Source organism: Triticum dicoccoides, chromosome 3B (assembly GCF_002162155.2).
Source record: "Triticum dicoccoides isolate Atlit2015 ecotype Zavitan chromosome 3B, WEW_v2.0, whole genome shotgun sequence".
Lineage (NCBI taxonomy): Eukaryota > Viridiplantae > Streptophyta > Magnoliopsida > Poales > Poaceae > Triticum > Triticum dicoccoides.
In genome coordinates, this window is record NC_041385.1 from 332017351 (window position 1) to 332032550 (window position 15200).

The following is a 15200-nucleotide window of genomic DNA, read 5'->3' on the forward strand; positions in this document are numbered from 1 at the left end:
CCCGCTAGTGCTGCTGAAGAAACTGGTCCTGAAGAAACTTTTGGGCCTAAGCAAAGTCGTCAACCCGCATATCCTCGCATTGCAAACGAAGTGCAGATCGATAAGATCATCGATGGCATCAATGCACCAGGTCCTCTCATGCGCTTAAAAGCTTCACATTTATCTAACTTTTGTGGGCATTTTGCATTTGTCTCTATAACAGAGCCCACTAAAGTTGATGAAGCATTCATGGAATCTGAGTGGATTCAAGCCATGCAAGATGAATTGCATCAATTCGAGCTCAACAATGTGTGGGAGCTTGTCAAGCGACCAGACCTACGCAAGCACAACATCATCGGTACCAAATGGATCTACAACAACAAACAAGACGAAAATTTCCTCGTGGTGAGGAATAATGCTCGTCTTGTAGCTCAAGGCTACACACAGGTTGAAGGAATTGATTTCGATGAATCTTTTGCACCTGTTGCTAGACTTGAGGCTATTCGCATATTGCTTGCTTACGCTAACCATCATATTATCATCTTACATCAAATGGATGTGAAAAGTGCATTCCTCAATGATAAGCTTGAGGAAGAAGTATATGTTGCTCAACCACCCGGTTTTGAGCATCCAAAATTTCCAGATCACATCTACAGACTCAACAAGGCCCTCTATGGCCTCAAGCAAGCACCTCGGGCGTGGTATGACACACTGAAGGAATCCTCAAGAAGAAAGGCTTCAAACCCAGTTCACTTGACCCAACTCTTTTCACCAAAACATATGATGATGAATTATTCGTGTGCCAAATATATGTTGATGACATTATCTTTGGATGTACTAACCAACGTTACAATGATGAATTTGCCTACATGATGAGTGAAGAATATCAAATGTCTATGATGGGAGAATTGAAATTATTCTTAGGTCTTCAGATTCGTCAACAATACAATGGCGTATTCATATCTCAGGAGAAATACCTCAAGGATGTGTTGAGGAATTTCGGGATGCAAGATTGCAAAGACGTCAAAATCCCTATGCCCACAAATGGCCATCTATGCACTCAAGAAAATGGTAAAGACTTCGATCAAAAGGTATGCCGCTCCATGATTGGCTCTTTATTGTACCTATGTGCATCTAGGCCGGATATTATGCTTATTGTTTGCATGTGTGCCCGATTTCAAGCTACACCTAAGGAATCACACCACAACGCTGTGAAGCATATTCTTTGATATCTAGCTCACACACCAACACTTGGATTATGGTATCCCAAGGGCTCTTCCTTTGATCTCATTGGATATTAAGACTCTGACTATGCTGGCGATCGGGTGGACCACAAGTCAACGTCAGGCACATGTCATTTCCTCAGACGATCCTTGGTATGTTGATCCTCGGAGAAACAGAACTGCGTATCACTCTCCACTGCAGAGGCTGAGTACATTGCTGCTGGATCTTGCTGTGCTCCAATTACTATGGATGAAGCAAACACTCAATGACTATGGCATCAATGTGAAGAATGTGCCACTCTACTGCGACAATGAGAGTGCTATCAAGATTGCTCACAACCCTGTTCAGCACTCGAAGACAAAGCACATCCAGATTTGTCATCATTTTCTTTGTGACCATGTGTTGAAGGGCGACATCTCCATCGACCACGCAAGCACTGAAGACCAGCTGGCCGATATCTTCACAAAGCCCTTGGATGAGAAGAGATTCAGGAAGTTGCGGTGTGAGCTCAATAACCTAGAATCTTTGAATGTTCTTTAAAAAGGACACACATCCTAACACTTATGCTGACTTAATGACTTAGATGTGCAACACACGAAGTAAGGCTTTTCTTCAATGAATGAAGACTAACCATCTAAGTGTGAAGAAATTATTGAAGAAATTGATTCTCAGAACCCTACGAGAGTTGTACGCGGTGTTTGAAATCAGCTTTCTTATACGGTGGGTTACGCCACCAACCAAAGTTGAAAATCTTGAATTTGAGTTTTTCTTCATTTTTTTGAAATTCCTCAGTTTTTCAAATTCTTCAACTTTGCATTGTCTTCACTATTTCCGTCGTTGTTCTTCATTGAATATATATATATATATATATATATATATATATATATATATATATATATATATATATATATATATATATATATATATATATATATATATACAGACGGTCTATTCTGCTAATATTAGCAGAATAACTATTCTGCACACCACTTCCGCACTGCACGCTGAACGCAAGTGCACTGCATCTTCTTGACAACGAGCACTGCAATATAGACTAGTGAACTTCGCGTCTGAAAAAACTGCACTTTGTGTTTTTTCAGTATTGTTTTCGCTCTAATTTTTTGATTGTTTATCAGAAAAAGGCGTATAATATACCATTGAAAAGTTATGGATTAGGCGCAACTTTGCTATGTTGCACACTTTTCGAGATTCCTCGCGGTTTAAGAGCAGTTTCAAAAACGGCGCGGCGGATGACGAGTGGCAGTGAACGTATTTTCGTGATTTTTTCTAAACCGCTCATCGGAATAAAGCAAATGATATGTCGTTGGAAAGATATCGTCAAGGCGCATCTTTTTCATATCTATTATGTTTTCTAATTCGTTACGGTTTAAGAGTTGTTTCAAATTTACTGAATCGCGAAACTCTATTTTTCAATTTTTTTGAAATTTTAGGTACTCTTTTTGCTCCAGTTTTCTAACCGTTTGTCGAAACGAGACGTATGATATGCCGTTGGAAATCTATGGACAAGGCACAACTTTCATATGTTGAAATGGTTTTGAGATTCCTTACGGTTTTTAGTTAATTTTTAAACGGCAGCGGCAGCGGCTGTTTATTCGTGAATTTTTTACGAACGGCTGGTCGGAATAATTCAAATCATACGCCGTTGGAAAGATATCAACTAGACGCAACTTTTTCATGTAGAACACTCGCTCTAATTCCTCACGGTTTAAGAGCAGTTTTAAAATTACCGAAAAGCGGACACTCTGTTTTTCGCGAGACCAAAATCGTCGTTTTGTTATGCATCGCACAGAAGAACACACTGCTTCAAACTGAAAACCACACTGCAACAGACAGTCAAGTGAACTTCATGATTTCTTTTTGTGAACTTCATGATTTCTTTTTGTCAGACGTAAGCTTTCTCACAGAAGTTTTTGTCGTCTTTTTTCAACTTTTTTTGAACGAGAGTGGACCGCAACACTTCCGAAATTGAACCGCAATACTACCAAAAGTGAACCTCACGAGTTTTTGTTGTCTTTTTTCGTACTTATTAATTTTTTACGTGTGTTGACCAAGCGAGTGGACCTCAGGGATTGAGCGAGTGAACTACATCTAATTTAGAAGCGAGCTTATTTTTTGAGATCTTTTTTGTTTTGTGTTTACCAAGTGGACAACAGAGGAGCTTTATAGCATATAGAATCTACACTCTCCACCAACCAAATCACGGTAAGGAACTGCAATTTTTATAATGAACTAATGCAGTGCACTTTTCAACAACAACAAAATTGAGTAACAGGGCATCCAATAGAACTGCATCACTTCATCCTTTGGGACCGCACGCGCAGGCCTGTGCGCCGTTGAACTCCACAAATGCATGTGAGCTGCACCCACACCAACAAAGAGCTGCATGCATTAACATGGTCAAACTGAAACATACAGCAAGATGACTACTAAAAAATGACATAACAAGATGAACTACTTAAAAAAAAGTATGACACCGACCACCCCTAGTGCAGTGCGCTTGTCCCCTTCTTCCCACGAACAACAAGGAGATGGAGGAGAGAGCTGCAAGTGAGGTTCGTCGCCCAGACGCCCGGCGAGCTGCACGGCACAATCACCCGCACTGCATGTCACACTCGCCCGCACTGCACGCAGTGCTCGCTGAAAAGGGGTGACCCATCGGTTGCTAGGATGGTAGGACCTGCAAGCACATGCCGGCACCCGACAAGCTGCATGCCCTCTAGGGAGGGTGGAGAGGAGCATGAAACAGGATGCATGCATGTAGCAGTGATGCACCCACAAAACTACAGGAGATTGGCTACCTGTCAACAGCGAGCAAAACAGTTAAACACCTTCGATCCCCAATATGTGCAGAATTCACCACCACGAGAACCAAATTCAACAAGAAAGACGAACACAAGATGCAAGATGACCAAGAACCAACTCGATTTTGCAGAAGAGAGGTGCTCGAGGGGGATGCAGGATCTCGCCAGAGGAAGGACGACAAGACACCGAACGACACACACGCACGCCTACGAGCTGCGTGTCATGCTTGCCCAGACAGCAAGCTGCTATCGCCAGAACCTCGGCCCCAATGGACCTCCTTCATACCTGTCGGTCATCTTTTCTACATCATTTATCCTTTCTGCAAAAAAAGAGTAAAATGAACCTCAAGAGCAAACATTAGCGGACTACTCTGCACTTTTGACCTTTTTCTTAAAAAAAAGCAACAAAGACAGTAGACTGCAGGTGCACACGGCAAATCTCATCCCCGCGGGGATGCACCATGGAAGGAGAGCACCTTCAATCCTCCACTCCTCGTCAGTAAGTCAATGCAGTGCAGTAAAGAGCCCCAGCGGCGCGAGCGGGTGAGGCAGGAGCAAGAGGGTGGGCCGGTGCAGCTGGTCATGGCATTGGGAGGTCACGCGGGTCGTGACGAACTGAGCAGGAAGTCAAGGAGCGTTGAGCTCAACTTCACGGCCTACATGGCTCCGGTCGCCGGACTGCACGGCTGTGGCCGTCGGACAACAGGGAAGGCTGCAAAGCGATGCGCCCAGGCAGAGGGGGGTGAGGTCGGCCCTGACCTGCGGGACGACTTCGTCGATCTAGCTGGGATGCGCCACACCAACCACTCCACGCATTTGAGGCTGCCGCCATGGGGACGGGGTGCCCGTATGCTCACGCCGTATAGGGAGGTCGAGGGAGGCCAGCCTACGGCTCCACCGGATCCGGTGGTGATGGCCGCCCCTGTGGCCCGTGGCGGCCAGATCCGGAGGGATCCATCAAGCGGCAGTCGGTTTGCTGTGGGAGAAGTAGCCACCATTGCGCGGGATGGGGGCACTGCGAGGAGGCAGCCATGGCGGGAGGGGGGCCGTGGATCCGTCCACCACAGCGCAGAAGGTGGTCGACGCCCATGATGCTCGCGGCAGGGCCGCGGCGGCGGCCTTGGCAGGGGCGGCGCGGTGGTGGCCTGGGGAGGGCCGGTCGTGGCAGATCGACTGTCGGCGCACTCCATGGTGGTGCAGTCGGAGGAAGGTGCGGCAAAGATGCGGGGGAGGGAGGTGGTGGTGCGACGAGGTGGATGGAGGTGGGGCGGCAGCGCGGGGGAGGGAGGTGGTGGTGCGGCACCGTGGAGGGAGGTGGCGCAGCGGCATGGTGGACGGAGGTGGTGGTGCAGCGTGGTAGAGGGAGATGGCGCGACGAAAGGAGGTGGAGGGATTGGGGTCGTGGTCGTGCGGGAGGTGGGTTGGGGTGGTGCAGGGCTGCGGGCACTGGCCGGCGACGGGTTGACCAGGGGAAGAAGGTAGGATAAGGTGGGAAGTGGTGGTGGGTGTGGGTTTCTGATGCGGTTCGGTTGAGTGGTGCGGGACGGTGCTGAAGTGTTAGCAGAATAAGCGTTTTTATGTGCAGAATGGGTGTTGTTAGAATAGACCCACCCACTATATATATATATATATTTGGATCAGAATAGTGTTTATGTATAGAGTGGCACTATTCTAGTTTTAGGATTAGAATAACTATTTGGATCACGTCACGCCCTATATAGGTCTGATGGGGTGTTCCCGAACTCTGAACTCCCGAACCGGGCAGTGACAGACAAAAGAAAAAAGCCCACCCCACCTCTACTCCCCCCGATCCACAGATGCCCCATCTCCCGCAGCTCCTGCCCTCAACGGCAACGCGCCCGCCGCCCCGTCCCCAACCGGCGGCGCCGCCGCCACGAACCCCCCAACTACGACGCGCCGTGAAGAAAAAAAAGAGAATCCCTCTCCCAACCTTATCCCCACGCCGTTCTAACCCGACACCCATGCCACCACCACCTCCCTCCCCGGGTAGCAGGCGCCGCAGCCGCCACCTACCTCCCCCGGTAGTGGGCGTCGTCGCCCACACCTCCATCCGCCGGCAGAAGCACTGCCGCCCCCATCTCCCTCCCCGCCAGACGCACCGCCGGCCCCAACTTCCTCCCCGGCAGACGCGTCGTCGCGACTCCACCTCCAGGCCGGGTCGCCACGCGCCTCCACCTCCCGGCTTCACGGTGCTGCCCCGTCGGCCTCCTCCGGCGGCCCCGTCGCCGTCCTTCTCCTGGAGCCCCGGCGGCTTCTGTCGTGTGCGCCAATCAAGCCACACGGCCACCCCCGTCGCCCTAGCATGCTTGCTTGGTGGAGACTAGGAGCAGCGACAGAGATGCCGCCCCGCGGCCAAACCCCTGCCTCCGCTTGGCTCCGTCCGCTGCAGCACACCGCCTCTCCCCGTCGCCCACCTGCCATGTTCATGTCCACAGGTGACCTTCTCTCCAAACGCGTACTGATCTTCCTCCTCCTGTTGCTTCCAACTCCCCTCTTGGATGATCAAACTCTGTCACATGGAGTAGTCGAACTGCAAGCGTGTCTTTGCCCATTCCATACTTGTGCGCCTCGGCTTCTGGCGGTGCCACGATGAGAAACCAACTCATCCAATTTTGCAGGGTACTGATGAACTTCAGAGTGAATGTGGCTTAAGGTTCAGAGATGTACAGTATTTTTTTAGTACATTCAGACTGTTTTTTTCCCTGTTTTTCATTTCTTAGCTTCATAAATCTGAGACCAACATCCAATCAGCTGAAGCTTATAGTTTCAGTATATACTAAAATAAACACATTTTGACCGGTATACTCTGCATTCGTGTGAAATTATTTGAAATGAAGGAGACGTTTGGCTGTATTGCCAGTTCAAGTTGAGTTCTCCCTGCAGATACTTCAATTTTTATTTCCATGTATTGAGTTCTCTTACATATTTCATATGATGATGCATCTCCCTGGATCATAGCTACACCTTACAAATAAGGAGGCTTTGAAAAAAAACCAGCATGTACAAACTTGAGTTAAGTTTCTTAGGCTGGCGTATCAATTTCTTTGTTAGTACAGCACTTCCCGAACAGCCTCTGCTGCTACTTCTTCACCTTCGTTGTAGCTAGCTGATGGTGCTTCTTTTCAGCAGTTCAAGCTACAAATGGAGTATTCCATGCAGCAACATTGACCCAACGGGCATACGATGGCCAACAACGGCTGGGTTTGGCGTGCGTCTCTCCGGCGTGCTGGGCGTGGTGCTAAGAGTGCTGCAATTCGAAGTGGCGGGGCATTAAATTTTAGAGATTGCTTTTTTAGTACATTCGGGGAAGTTGCTTTCTTCCTTTTTGCATTTTGTCTACGCACATACTTAGTTCAGGCTTCAGAGTGGTTCTGACCTTGGGTCCTCTCACCTGAACACTTCACCATTTGTAAAAGATACATAAAATGAGTGTCGTAACTAACATCAAAAATGAATCCAGAATAAGTAGGAAGACACCACAACCTCATCCACGGGTTCTAGTAGCTCAAGCTTTTAAGAAAATACATTTGACACGAAGCTTTATTCATACAGTTGTAATAGTTTTTGAAGTAATTTTGTCACTTCTGTAGCTTTGCTAATTTTTTTGGAAATGCTTTGTTTTGCATAACAATTGCTTTGGCAGTAGCAAAAAGAAGTTTTCTCTGGTGGCAAGGGGCCATGCAGGCTATTTTGTTACTTGCAAGGGACCATGCAAGGACCTATCCAACCGCTAAACCACAACCGCTTCTGGTCCGGCCGCCATCAACACACACCGCCACGGCCTACTGCTGACACGATCGTGCCTCCCCGGTATCCTCTCTGTGAACCTTTTTTTATTTTCTAATCACTACTATGATGTGTGGACTTTTACAATTTTGAGGAGCTTGCGACTGAATCTCCTGTATATTTTTCTGTTCTTCGAAAGTGCAGAAGTCCAGGTTGTTCCCCGAGCAAACGTGCACCCTCAACTCTGTAGTGCCTGAGAAGCCACATGGAAGCCCAATCGTGCGTGCATTTGTGTCCCCTGAATTCGTCATGGAGGTTTTGATTAGTTTGGGTTGGTTTCTGGCATGCAAATTTCACTCACTACACGTTCACTCACAATAATAACTATCTTGTTTTAGATGCAGCATCAGGCTGTTATAACAACTTGTGTAGTAAGTATATCAGAGTAGCTAGCTTTGTGGATCCTTCTCAGCATTGCCACTCGCCTGGATATATTGTCATTAATTTACTAATAAATCAAGATCCTCCTCACTGACAGGTCACTCCCCACTGCTCTACTCCGTGGCGGATCCTCCTTTGACCGGCTTCCACCACCACTACTGCAATACCTCCTGACTACCCCCTGCGTCACCGGCAGCCGCAGTGGTCTGCTCCTCCCGGATTGCACTCATCAGTAGGTCAAACACAAAGCTTGTGGCAGGTCGACTAAAGAAGTTGGAGCAAAAAAGGAGGCACAAAAAATTCATTACAGCATCATCCTTTGAAGAAAGAACAGAGAACGTCCAGGTGGTTGGTTTCCGGCCACTTAGAACAGTTTTGGGCTTTTGGCAATTGTTTTGCTTTCTTAAAACTGTTAGCAATTGAAACCAATGTCTTGGGTTTGAAAAAAGATATCTGTTTGCCCATTGCTGGAACCCTAGCTTTGAGCATGTTAAAACTTGCTTATGAGAATTGACCCCTATTTTCGTATTGTTTTGCAGACCTTGGATTCAAGAGAAAAAATGTGTATAAAAAGGGGGTGAGTTCGAAAATTCAGGTGTAACGAACATCAAAATTCAAACCAAAAACATGTAAACAAAAAAATCATGGAATTCAAAGAATAAAAACTATGGAGTTTCATAAAAAAATAGTAGCACATGAAGTTCATAATTCAGAAATTCTGAAGTTCACGCGTAGTACATACAGAAGAAAAACTATCAAATGAAAAAAGGGACCAAAGAGACCGTTGAGGCCATTTCACTTCAAAGAAAAAAATGCATAAAAATGTCACGACAAAATTCTATAAGAAGTTCGAATTTAAAAACCGAAGCAGGTCGACGTTAAAAAATGAACTTTTTAATATCTAAAAGTCAAATTGGAAGACCAAAAATTTGAGCAAGAAGTTCAAATAAAAAAAAGTACTTCAAAAAACTTCAAAACGAATTTTCCTTGTTTATAAAAAAAATCAGAGAAGTCCAATATTAAATAAGAGGAGCATTTAAAAAAGATTTTATAAAAATAGATTTCCCCCATTCTATAAAAACTAGAGGTTCAAATTAAAATAACGGTGTGGTTTATATAAAAAAAGGATTTTCGCCGTTACTAACAAATAAAACTAAGAAGCTCAAGTTTAAAAAATGGTGAAGTTCGATGTCTACAAAAAATCCAGATTTTTCACATTATAAAAAAAATAAAATCAGGAAGTTCAAAATTTTAAAACGAGGAAGTTCAAAAAACTCGATTTTCTCGTTACTAAAAAATAAAACTAAGCAATTCAAATTAAAATAACAGAGAAGTTCAAAGTTGATAAAAACCTCAGATTCTCGTTATAAAGAATAACTAATAAGTTTAAATTAAAATAAGGGAATAAAAAATTTTAATAAGATTTTCCCCGATACGAAAGATTAAACCAAGAAGTTCAATTTTTAAAAAACTGAGTAATTCAATGTACATTAAAAACTTAGTTTTTCTCGTTACTCAAGAATAAAACCAAGAAGTTCAATTTAAAAACATGGAGAAGTTTGATATTTAATTAAAAACTTGATTTTTTTGGTTACTAAAGAATAAAACAAATAAGTTCAATTCAGAAAACGAAGAAGTTTGATGTTTCTAAGAAAATTACAATTTTCACATTTCTAAAAATACATAAAATAAATTCAAATACAAAACTTAGATCGGTTCGATATAGAAGTTCGATGATTATAGAAAACTCAGATTTTCTTCATTATTAAATAATGGAAACAAGAAGTTCAAAAATTAAAAACCAAGAAGTTCAACTTTTAAAAATTGAACGCTTCAAAATTTCATAAAAAAGGATTAAGAAATAAAACCAGGAAGTCCATATTAAAAAGATGGAGAAGTTCGATGATTATAGAAAACTCAGATTTTCCTCATTATTAAAGAATGTAAACAAGAAGTTCAAAAATAAAATAATAAGAAGTTCAACATTTAAAAAAAGAGCGCTTCAAAATTCATAAAAAAAGATTAAGAAAATCCGATTAAAAGTTCATAAAAAAGTTCAATTATTTTCACGTAACCGAGAGAAGATCAGGTTGATAACTGTGAGAAGTTCATGTACTACATGGTGTGCATTTTGTATTAAAATAATAATAATAAAGCAAAGGTTAAAAGTTTTGTTGTTATAAGTTCAAGTACTTCGTCAGAGAAAGTAAAAAAAATTATTGCGAGAGGGATTTGTACAAAAGGAATATCATTTGTGTAACACTGACGAATGGATGAGAAAATTACAAATGAAAATATGTCACAGAAGTTCAACTGAAAACAACAGGAAGTTCAACTACTACAGTGGATGAATTTAAGATGAAAAAACTGTTAAAATCGTTGCGGGTATGAAAAAACGATCAACACGGGAAAGTTGCGTCTTCATAACAGCTTTCCACTGGTATATCAATTGCTCAATTCCGGTGAGTGGATGGAGAGTTATGAGCAGTGGATGGAGGCCTACGAGCAAAAAATTCACGTGAAAAACAGAGTGAAGTTCAGGTACACACGCCGAGAAGTTCAGGTTCTTCACGCGGTGCATTTTGGAAGAATCTGTTTCGCGATAGAAGGCAGAACGCATGATCCCGCCGTTTTCGAAATTACTTGAAAATGGCTACGAATCAGAGAAAACCATCAACACGAAAAATTTCGCATTTTCCGTAGCTTTTCAGCGGTATATTATTTGCCCCATTTCCATAAAGTTTGTAGAAATTACCGCGAAAATACGTTTTTCTCCATTTTTGAAACTGACTTAAAACCATAAAGAATTGGGAGAAACAATACATACCAAAAAGTTTCGCATTTGTTCAAGCTTTCCAACGCCGTATCATTTGCTGCATTCGGACACACGGTTAAAGAATTAGCTCGAAAATACGAACTCGGTAGGACTTGGACCATTTTCTAAATTACTCTTAAACCATTCAAAATTAGAAAAAAACTTTAAAGATGAAAAAGTAGCGCATTTTCATAAGCTTTCCAACGCCGTATCATATGCCTCCATTGGATTAGCCGTTTAGAAATGACATCGAAAAAATGAACTCAGCTGTTCGGTTTACGAAATTTTACGTTTTTTCAAATTACTCTTTAACCATAGGGAATTAGAGAAAACTTTCAACATGTGGAAGGAGCGGTTTTCCAGCAGCTTTCCAACACCATATTATATGCCTCATTTCGATAAACGATTTAGAAATGTGATCGAAAATATGATTCACGTTTTTGTGCGAAGAAAAAACGGTTTTCAAAACTGCTCTTAAACTGCTTATATTTTGCCAAAAATTTAAGTTGGATCATCATATTGGTGTCCATAGCTTTCCAACGGTATATCGCAAGCCTCATTTGGGCAATGTTGGCGTAAGTTCAACCTAGTTCACAGGGAAGTTCAACGTACTACTAGCGGGGCAGGTCAGGTTGTGATCAGAATATTATTCTGATCCCGTGATCAGAATAGTGTTTATATATATATATATATATATATATATATATATATATATATATATATATATATATATATATATATAGGACAAATGTTTCTGTCGAAACTGAGAGTATGTACATGTAGTATGTAGTATATAACAATGTTTAGGTAGTATATATACTAATATTTAGGTAGTATGTATCATATTTTGAGTATGCTCTTTTTTACGTACAAATATGTACGTATTTCACAAATATAATAAAAACTATGGACTCATATGCAATTTTTTCATGTAACTTGCTTTGAAATATCTTAGATATAGTATATGAACATATTTAAAATAATAAAATAGTATATATGGGACCACATGGTAGTATATGAGATATGTGGGGTAACTACCACCAGGTGGTAGGATGGATTTTCACTATATATACATATATATAGGGTATATATATATGAGTTTATGTCCTCCACAGCATTCACTTATTGCTAATTCTTCAAGTTGTATTTTCTGCCAAGTGAATGTGATAGGACCCTTATCCCCCTCTATTGTAAACTCAACCTAGTCTTTCACAAATTTTTCATGTGCGTTCTATTTGAAACTCATTCAGATTCTTCACTGTGTCCTTGTTAGCTGAAGAAATTGCGAACGAAACTTTAAAATATTCTTATCTGAATTTTCGGCTTTTGCAGCTCAAACCGTTACGCATTCCACGATATACTCATCTATTCACCCACGATGTCACATGATCGCCACCTCTCAGTACGTGGGTGACACATGTCGCGCGAATGAGAAGGGTCAGGGGCACATTCGTCCAATTTCCTCGGACGAACGGTTCTTCACCTCAGCTATAAATACCCCCTCCCTTCCTCACTTCATTTTTACTCTGCTTGAGCTCACTCCCTCGCTCGAGTTTCTCAAAACCTAGAGCCACCACTACTTCCATCGTCACTAGTGAGGAAGAGCTTCACTGCCTCGACCTCGTCACTGTCGTACTCACATCGGATTCGGACAACTTCTCTCCTCCGCCGCTGTAGACATCATCCTCCGCCAAGTTAGGGCGTGGAAGATCCAAGCCGACGATCTTCCAAATCTACACCTTTTGTTCGTCGTGTTCTTCATCAAGGGTACACATGTCTACTGCTGAATCACTAGGTTCTCATCAACTTAACCCATTTGCAGCATTCCTCGAAGAAAAGCTGCACACTTCTTCAGAGAACTCAATTGTTCAAATTCCTCAGCTGAAGAAAATGGTAGATGGTAAAAGGCCTCAGAAAGGAGGAAAGAAGCTTGAAGTCAATACTGCCTTTCAAATTCCTGCTGACATCTATGCAGGGTACTGCACGCCTGATGAGGCTACTCACGGCAAGGAGACTAAAAATTAGCGCAAAGTGCGCATACAGAGGATTGAAAGAAGATGGGCACGAGAATTGAGGGAGTACAGATATGTCACTCCAAAATACATGAAGAAATTCACTCTTCACACTCCATGCTCAAGACCTCCTCTGGCACCTGGCCAAAGAGCTGATGCAACAAGCCTTGAACGTGGTGAGGATTATGCTGATGAATGGGCCAGGCGACAAGCTAAATTGGCCAAGCAGGCCAAAGAAGCAGTGAAGAAATTCAATAAGGATTCTGTTGTTGCCATTGCCGAGGCTTCTTCAAGCAAGAAGGATATGCCAAAGAAGCCTGCCCGTAAACCTCCAAGTTCCTCAGCAATGCCCTCACAGCCAAGATCTTCTTCAATGTCGTCACGGCCAAGCTCCTCTGTGCACCAAGGCAAATTCCTCAGACTGCCCCAGTTCCTCAAACTGCACAAATTCCTCGGGCTTCAAAACCCTCAGCTCCTCCGGCAAAATCCTCGGCACCTATGCATCTTGCCACTTGCCAAAGGACCACTGGCATATCAATTGCCTCAGGAGTTTCAGCAAGTTCTTCAGCTCATCCTACTTCAACCGGTCCCACACTGCTGAAGACCAAGTCCACTGCTGGACGAGGCACTAGACCAAGTCCTCACAAGAAGCGGGTGGTCTTCCAAACTCCATCTGATGATGAGGCTAATGATGATGAATTAGCCGATATCATCAAGGACAAACAGCAGCGGGCCGCTAGAGCCAAAGGGAGTGTTGTGCCCCTTCTACTCAATCCAAAGAAGATCCTGGATTTCATCGACCTCTGGCACAAAGATCATAATGCTCCAATGCCAGAGTTGGGCCTCACTCCTGGACAAAGTCACATGGTGACGGTGTTCAATACTGAAGAAAAATGGAAATTTGATCAAGCCAGAGTGGCTAAGAAAGCTTAGTATAAGAAGCAGCGCTTTCTGAAAGATAATGTTCTGAGTCTTTCGCCTGAGCAGCTCATTGGACTTCAATCTGAAATCAAAAACTCAGTGATGACTTTGACGCCTACAAGGCAGAATGGCTGGGAGTCAAGGTCCTATTCATCAACATGGCAAAGAAATTCATGTGGCACCCCAGCTCAGAGAAAACTAGAACGCCCCGTATTCTAGCCCAGAGATCAAGGTGAAGTCTTCTGGAATACATCACTACTTAGCATAGAACAAACCAGCTCTTTATTACAATCTATTTGGGTACAATTATTACATCGGCATGGTGACACTATGCCTGCCACTGTTGCTCTATGCAAGCAGCAGAACAACATGATGCAGCGGAAGAACTCTACCAGTGGAACAACGACGACGGTGGTGAACTCCACTCTGCAGGGACTCTGGCTGGAACGCTTATCCTGGCTCGCACGAACAGAAACCACGACAAGCAAGCAATCAAATCCGGCATGACCTGCAAACTGGCATGACACGCCAGGTCAGTACATTGAATGTACTTGCAAGCTCACAACAACCAGAAGCATTCAAGACAGACAACAGCATGGCAATTACAGGTTAAGCAGGGATTATCATGATATCATCAGAACAATATAACATGAACCAGATACAGCTAACACAACATGAACATATTAATCCAACAATACTAGCATGCAACATGATGACACTATATGCACCACTTATTCTGCTCGGGTTTCTTGGTAACCGTCACATGCATCACTTACCAACCTCGGACATCACACGATCATCTCACGATCAAATCATACTTGGTATAAACAATACCATAGTGATCATTAAATGACCACAACACTACTAGGAAAAGGGCTATAGATGAGATGGACACTAATGGCACACAAGGGAAGTAGTGCGCCACTACTATATACTAATGGCGCACCATTTGGTGATGCGCCATTAGTGTGGAAGACACTAATGGCGCACCGGACACAAGGTGCGCCACTAGTAATATATTGTTTTTCATTTTTCCATACATACTAATGGCGCATCCGAGCGAAGTGCGCCATTACTAGTTCTAACTAGTAATGGCGCACCAGCCACAGAGTGCGCCAGTACTGTATTCTTTTTTTATTCTTTTTTTTGCAAAACTACTAATGGCGCACCATGTCACAGTGCGCCATTACTTGTTTAAACTAGTAATGGCGCACTATGACACGATGCGCCATTAGTATA

General features: G+C 43.3%; 2 long non-coding RNA genes across 4 annotated transcripts; one reads left to right on the top strand and one right to left on the bottom strand.

Annotated features, from left to right (window-relative positions):
- Positions 1-3383: 3383 nt before the first annotated feature.
- LOC119276005 lies at positions 3384-5591 on the bottom strand. Its single transcript, XR_005136186.1, has 2 exons — positions 4145-5591; positions 3384-4022 (listed from the first exon to the last, which is right to left on the bottom strand). It is a non-coding gene; the product is annotated as an uncharacterized LOC119276005 (long non-coding RNA).
- Positions 5592-5789: 198 nt separating this feature from the next.
- On the top strand, positions 5790-8751 carry LOC119276004. 3 transcript variants are annotated; one of them, XR_005136183.1, is made up of 4 exons: positions 5790-6481; positions 7173-7856; positions 7977-8103; positions 8311-8751. It is a non-coding gene; the product is annotated as an uncharacterized LOC119276004 (long non-coding RNA). The 3 variants fall into 3 exon arrangements; XR_005136185.1 differs by having other exon boundaries at positions 7977-8051; XR_005136184.1 differs by having other exon boundaries at positions 7176-7856.
- Positions 8752-15200: the final 6449 nt, after the last annotated feature.